General features: G+C 49.0%; 1 protein-coding gene across 8 annotated transcripts in view; it reads left to right on the top strand.

Moving 5' to 3' along the window:
* Positions 1 to 610: 610 nt before the first annotated feature.
* Positions 611 to 7,227, top strand: part of GGACT (gamma-glutamylamine cyclotransferase) — a 53,185-nt gene continuing 46,568 nt past the window's right edge. For 6 of the 8 annotated variants that reach the window (XR_009400052.1, XR_009400051.1, XM_059378130.1 and 3 more), the window contains exons 1-2: positions 611 to 703; positions 4,448 to 4,617. The gene's annotated coding sequence lies outside the window, so the exon portion shown is untranslated. Of the gene's footprint in view, positions 704 to 800; positions 1,061 to 4,447; positions 4,618 to 7,227 lie in introns of those variants that run through there. The other 2 variants (XM_059378128.1, XM_059378127.1) reach the window with 2 other exon arrangements.

Below are 7,227 nucleotides of genomic sequence, written 5' to 3'. Positions count from 1 at the left end.
AACACAACCACGGCTACATTATCCGAAATGTTTAGATAAAAATCAAATCGTAATGAGATTTCAACTAGTCCACATATATGAAAAAGTGGAAGGTGCAGAAAAAGATTAAGGGGGATTATTGCTATTCCAGTAACTACTTAGATATTTGTGTCTTTGGGGAGCGGTGACAGGAGCAGACCTCTAACCCTGTGCCCTTCTTGTCACCTGGGTCCCAAAAGGAGCATTGCTTAAACGCAGGATGAACAAAGTCTCTAGAGAAAAATTCTCCTTCAGCTTTAGGTCTTCACTCTTCTAATTTCTGGGGTCCAAGATTAGTCCGTGTAGCCGGGAACCAACGGGAAGTCATTTCTTTCATTGTCCCCGACAACCGCTGTTTTGTTTTAAACGGGAGAATCGGAAGACAGGTGTTGGCATGGACTATGTGATTACCTGTGTCCAGCAGGATACGGGCGCTCAGTGTGCGATGTGAGTACCTGTCAGGTGTGGGCTCCGTGTGTGTGGCTGTGATGTGCCCCCAGGTGCGTCTGGGTCGGGTTCAGAGCCAAGGCTGCCGCGCGGGAGCGTCCGCGGCGGGTGAGTGCTCGCGCCCGCCTCCAGGGGGCGCCGGCGGGGGCGGCCTCCCGGGGCGGCTGCGCCCGTCTCGCCGCCGATTTCCGCTCGCTGCCCGGCCTGCTGTCCCCGACGGCGCCGCGCTCCGCGGCAGGTGAGGCGCGGCGCGCGGGCCGGACCGGAGCCCCTGTCCCCGCTCTCTCCGCGCGGGGGCTCTGGGGACGCCGGGAACTCGGGGCGTCCGTCCCTGCGCGGCGGCCGCCGGAGCCGGGAGGGGGGAGAAGAGGCCGGGGACCGACCGAACTTGGCCGCGGAGGCGCCGCGGACGGCCTGCGGGACCGGCCGGAAGGGAGGGGGACACCCGGCCGCGAAACGCGTCCCCAGAGTCGCTGCACGCGGCGGGACGCGGGCGCCACCGCCAGCGAGGGCGTGGGCGAGGAAAGCTGGTTCCAGTCCGCCGGTGTGGACGCTGCCGGTTCCTACCCAGGAGGGCGAGACGGGGATTCGGAAGGTGGTTTTGAAAGGCTCGCTCGGGTGAACGAGGGCAGTAGCGCTTCTCTGAAATGGTCTTAATTTCGGAGATTCCTGTCTGGGAGGAAACCCAAAGCGGCCCCAGAAATCCACAAACTTCTGGCATTTCCTTGGAGCCGTTAGTGACCCTCTGAGGCATAGGGAGAAGTTTCTCTTGCTGCCTTGATTACCAAGTGCGGCTGTCGCCCTTCACCCTGTCGCCCAAGGATGACTCGGTGATGGTACTCGAAACCCTGTCAGTGCAGTTTTTTAAACATCCCTTCTTGACTTGCTTTAATAAAGTTAGTAAAGCTTGCTTTATTAACGTAGAACTGGTTAAAAAAAAAAAAATGCATGAGACTTGTAGTCACTTTTTAGAAAGCAGATCATTCATTTTGCCAGATGTGCTAGGGAGAAATCATGGTTAAACACGGAAGGTCAGGGATGTCTGGGTGGCTCAGTGGGTTAAGCATCAGACTCATGACTTCCGCGGAGGTCATGATCTCAGGGTTGTGAGATCGAGCCCCAAACGTGGAGCCTGCCTCAGATTCTCCCTCTTCCTCTCCCTCTGCCCCTCCCCGCTCTCTAATAAAAAAGCAAAACAGAAAAATAAAGGACACGTCTAAATCTGTTGGATTGACCTATATAAAGTGTAGGTCTCACACTGTCCTTATGTACTTTTTCCTATAAGGGAGGACTATTCTCCCTGGGCTCATTCAGTGTATTGAAATGCTAATATGGAGAGCTCCTGCGGTTCGCCCTCATTTTCCCAAAATGCCTTGTTTTCCTGGAACGACTCCCAGGAGAAGCCAGAAGTTCTGAATAAGCAGAGAGTCCTGGTAGAGAGCATTTGTATTTCAAAAGCTGAGTTGGTAAAGGTAAATTAATTTCTAATTGGTGGATTTTTGTCAGATATTTTGGACTAGTTGACCTTGCCAACGAGGGTCTTAACCGTCAGCATCAGACTCCAGAGGGTGGTTATTCATGCTGGCCTTAGATACTGGGCAGCAGGAAGTAGAAGAGAACAGGGACAGAAGCTGTTACTGTTTTTAAAATTATCTGTTCTTCCTTCCTTTCTTTTTTTTTAATCTAGTGAGATCTCGTGAAAGTCCCAGCCTGTGTCAGCTCTTCCAAGTGGAGTGACTGGAAGGCTTTGTACTGAGTTAGCCAGGCACTTTACCAGAGGGTAGGGACCCCTGAGGACTGGTACGGAGGTGAATGCCACAGTGTTTGTTTGCAGAGGGACAGGTCCCAAGGAGAGGCGATAAGGGACACATTCAAGCGATCTTAGCATTCTTCTCTAGAACATTCTCTATTCAAGGGCAAACCGTAGCAATTAGAGATTTTATTAAAGAGAGCACCAGGTAAACATGACCAGTCTCTCGTTTAACAGAGATTCATTCTTTAACCGAAGGTCTCTCTCTTGTCAGTGAAACTGCTCAGGGAAGGACAGCTTTGTTTAGCTTGGACCTGCCCTTGGACTTGAGAACTGTATGGGCAGAGCTTCCTGTGGGTAAGGTGTTACCCTCCTGCATTGGAATTACAGGAAAGACCCAGTTCCTTGGAGTCTCAGGGTTTGTATGGGCTCATGGGGTAACAGACACAGTAAAGAGCTAACACATTAAGGACAAAAGAAATTTCAAAGAAACGATGGTCTCTTGGGCTGCAGAGAGGTGAATGGTCACTGGAGGACCTGGCTACCGTCCCATTTGTTCTGGACTTTGAGCAGAGAGTAGAATTTTAATGGGCTGAGAGGCGGAATGGGGCATTCCTGGTTGGCAGACACCGTGAACCGAGATAAGGAGCTTAAAATGTAACCATGTTCAGAGATAGCCATGTTCAGAGCAAGGGGTGTGCTGAGTCCGGACTCTGTGTAAGAGGGGGTGAGAGGGGAGGCCTGCCTGGGGAGAAAGGCTGTCTGGCTGTAAACACTACTTTTTTTTTTTTTTTTTTTTTTAAATGAAGGGAAGGAGCAGAGGAAGAGGGAGAGAGAGAATCTTAAATCAGCTCCATGCCCACCGTGGAGCTGGACACAGGGCTCGATCTCACAACCCTGAGATCATGACCTGAGCCAAAATCAAGAGTCAGACACTTAACCGATTGAGCCACCTAGGCATCCTTATAAACTCTACTTTTCGATCAAGGTTTGGGTTTTCTTTTTCTTTTTTATTAAAACAAACACAAAAGCAGAGAGACTAGTACAATGAACTTCCCCGTTGTATTTGTTAAAACGATTTCTTTGGCCATATCTGCTTCATCTTTTTTGTTGTTGAAGCAGTGTGAATTCCAACATGTCTTGTTGCCCTTAGAGAGCATAGTACGTGCTTCCAACAAAAGGTCTTTTTCTCATATAGCCTTACTACCATCATCATCTCCTGACTGTATTGGCAATAATTCCGTAATATTTTCTAAGACCCAGTCCACAAAGTTCTTTGATGGCCTCAAAAATGCACTTACTTTTACTGTTGGAATCCATACAAGGTCCACACACGGTGTTTTGTTGAGTAGCTGTTGCCTCTTTTAATCTAGGACATGGGTTCGGCAGACTTTGTGACAAGCACTAGACACTCCCGCAGGCATTGGAGGCTGTGTGGTCTCAGCTGCAACTACTCAACTGTGCTTTCCTGCAAAAAGTAGCTGGAGATGATATGGACGTGAATGAGGGTGGCCGTGTCCCAATAAAATTTTGTTTTCAAGGCTTTTGGGTTTGAACTCCATTGGCAGCTGGACTTAACCAGGGCCAGAGTTTGCTGACCCTGGTCTGTTGAGGTCCCAGTGAGTTTCTTTAGTGCTGGTGATTTACTGGTGGCCCTTGGCTGCCTATAGATGCCTCACATTCCGGATTTATTTGGCTTTTTGTATAGTATGGTTTAGCTTGTTCCTCTATCCCCTGTAGTTCCTATAAGCTAGAAGTTAGATCTAAATGTTTAGGTTAATTAGGTTCAGTTTCTCCATTTTGGGCAGGTGTACTAAAGAAGTGATTTGAATTGTTTTTTAATATAGATTTGTGACTTTAAAAATCTCTGAAGCTCTCATCTAAGAGGCTCAATATTCCTAAAATAAGTTTTGCCTGATGGCAAAATACACTTTTTTTCTTTCCCATCTTATTTTCCTTACTTGAAAGAGAAGCTATGGTTACTATTTCTCAAGGATGTAGAGAACTTTGAACCCCTCTGCTAGGTCAGTGGTAACTCTCCTCTGTTCATGCTACCCTGTGGCCTCTTGGCTGGGACCACTTTTTCCTACTGAATGGAAATACCTTCCATCCTGGGCCCAGGCTCAGGGTTTCAGATGCCATCCAGCAGGGGCTGAGTGATTTCTGTTTTGAAGCCCCTTGTCTCTGAAACACTCAACTTTCTTCACTTGTCCTCCTCTTTATCCTCTGCAGCAGGACTGAGAGCTGGATACCTGGTCCATGGCCTATGGGTCACGCTGTGAGGATGGAGTTCTTATCCTGCTGTCACGTTAGGATTCTGAAGTCAAAAGCTTTGTAAACTCTCACACTTACTGTGGTGCTGGATTCCAGGGTGACATAGTTTTGAAGAGACAAGTTTACAGGTAAGAATTGTTTTTTCCTCTGTTCTAGAGTATGTCTTACTCCTCAATCCCAGAGCACCAGAGTAAGTATCTTGACGAAGAGTGTCACTTGGAAGTTCTTATCTTTCTGCTGCTTAAGTTTAGTAGGTGAAACTGTCTGTCTGTTCATCCCAGTATGCATTTTTCCGGATAACATGATATTGGTCTTTTTCATATTGATTTGTAGGAATTCTTTCTAAGATTTTGTTTATTTATTTGTCAGAGAGAGACACAGCGAGAGAGGGAACACAAGCAGGGGGAGTGGGAGAGGGAGAAGCAGGCTTCCCGCTGATGTGGGGCTTGATCCTAGGACCTTGGGATCATGACTTGAGCTAAAAGCAGACGCTTAATGATTGAGCCACCCAGGCGTCCCTGGAAGAATTTTTTATCCATTGGAGATGCTAATCCTTTGTCATAGGTGTTAGGCCTGTTTCCCGCATTTTTTAAACTTTGTTTACAATATTTATGCTCTGCAGAAAAATTAATTTTATGTATGGAAAAAAGTAACCAGTTTTCCCTTTACAATTCCCTCAATTTATGTTTTGCTTAGAAAGACTTGTCTGGGGGTGCCTGGGTGGCTCAGTTGGTTAAGCGACTGCCTGTGGCTCAGGTCATGATCCCGGAGTCCCGGGATTGAGTCCGCATCGGGCTCCCAACTCCACAGGGAGTCTGCTTCTCCCTCTGACCTTATCCCCTCTCATGCTCTCTCTTACTGTCTCTCTCTCAAATAAACAAATAAAATCTTTAAAAACAAAACAGAATGAAACTTGTTCATTTCATTTCAAGACTGTTTGCTTTTTTTTTTAAAGTCTTAGCAACACAGGTAAATGAACATGTCATGAGAAGTAGGAACACATGATTCTATAAAAGAAGAATATTGAGGGGCACCTGGGTGGCTCAGTTGGTTACGCATCTAGCTCAGGTCATGGTCTCAGGGTTGTGAGATCGAGCCCCACATCGGGGCTTATTGACTCTGTTGGAGTCTGCTTGAGCTTTTCTCTCCTCCTCCTTGTGCCTCTCCCCACACTTGTATGCTCTCTCTCTCAATTCAAAATAAATAACTCTTTAAAAAATATATTGAAGGGACTCTTTCTACTAGATAATATAATATTAAATCGATTAAATGTTGGTGGTGTTTGGCCGATAAGTGTTGAAGTTGGGATTTGGGTATTTGGGGAATCATTATATCATCGCTTCTGTATAGATTTGACTTTTCATAATAAAAAGTTTTTCTTTAAAAAAGAAAAAAAGGAAAAGTAGGGGGAGAAACCACCTTTGTTCCATTTGTTGATATTGAGCAACTATTAAGCTTCTCTGTGTTGGACACTGGCGGTGAGGGGTTAATAAATCCACAGGATCTTGTAACTTAGATTTCTCGTGCAGGAGACGGGTATTAACGCTCTGGTTAGGGGCAGCAACTCCCGTGTCAGACCACCTGGCTTCCAGTCCTGGCCTTGCCGGTCACTAGCTTCTCATTTTAAAAATAATGGGATGATCATTATGTCTACCTGGTAGGGTTTCGGGGAGGAGTGAATGAGAAAACCCCTGAAAAATCCTTCTTGTGGTACTTAGTGTTCAGTCAGTGCTCAATAAGCAATAAGCTCTGAAGGAGAGAGTGTCCGGGTGAAGCAGGCAGCGAGCCGGAGAGGCGTGGGTGCCGAGCGTGAGTGTGCGGTGGGGGTCAGGACCTGTCTTGGGCTGGGTAGGTAGGTTTGGGAGAACTGTTTGGAGGAAAACACCTTTGAGCAGAGATGTGAGATGTGGAAGATGTCTTTTAATTCCAGTGGGAGTGTGCTTGCTTGGTGTAGTGAGGGGAGGGGGCACAGGTGAAGGCCTAGCCCCGAGGAGCGGCGTTGCCTCGTGCGGCGGAGCGAGGTGGCACCAGCTTCGTGGCTTGCAGTGCGGCCGCGGGTGCTCACTCGTCTTCCGGTTCTCTGGGGCAGGAGTCAACATGGGTCCCTGTGGGCTGAAGTCAGGGCATCCGTGAGGCTGTGGCCCCTCCTGGAGGCTCTGGGGGACTCTGTTTCCTCCCCTTTTCCCACTTCCAGAGGCGGCCCGCATTCCTTGGTTCACGGCCCCCCCTTCCACCTTGAGAGGTGGCTTGTTGTCCCTTCGCCCTTCCACGTGGTCCCAGCTCTGTCTCTGCCCCCAGCCAGGAAGGGCTGCTCCACTTTTGAGGACTGGCGTGGTGAGAATGGGCCCATTTGGATAATCCGGGATAATTTCTGCATTTAAGGCCTTTACCGTTAATCCCATCTCTTACGGCGTGCGAGGGACCATGTTCACAGGTTCAGGTTCGGGGGTGTCCCTGGGAGGCCCGGGTTCAGTCAGCTCGCCTCATGCCACTGCAGGAGCGGGGCAGCGTCGCAGACATCGGGACCAGCAGATGGTCATTACCGGGCGCTACCAACCCTCGGGGCGAGGCGCCTGTGCTCTCCCCTGCTGACCCGGTGACTCCAGACACTCGGGGCCTCTCCTTTGGCACTGGGGAGAGAGGCTTCTGGGTGACCCGAGACAGATGAGCTCCGCCGAACGGCCATCAGGACCTCCCTCCTGTGCCCTGTCTTCCCCACGGGTTGCTCCTGCCTCTAC

The sequence above is a fragment of the Mustela nigripes genome, chromosome 15 (assembly GCF_022355385.1).
Source record: "Mustela nigripes isolate SB6536 chromosome 15, MUSNIG.SB6536, whole genome shotgun sequence".
In the NCBI taxonomy this organism is placed as follows: domain Eukaryota; kingdom Metazoa; phylum Chordata; class Mammalia; order Carnivora; family Mustelidae; genus Mustela; species Mustela nigripes.
The sequence above is the reverse complement of the archived record's forward strand: the minus strand, read 5'-3'. Positions and strand labels throughout refer to the sequence as shown.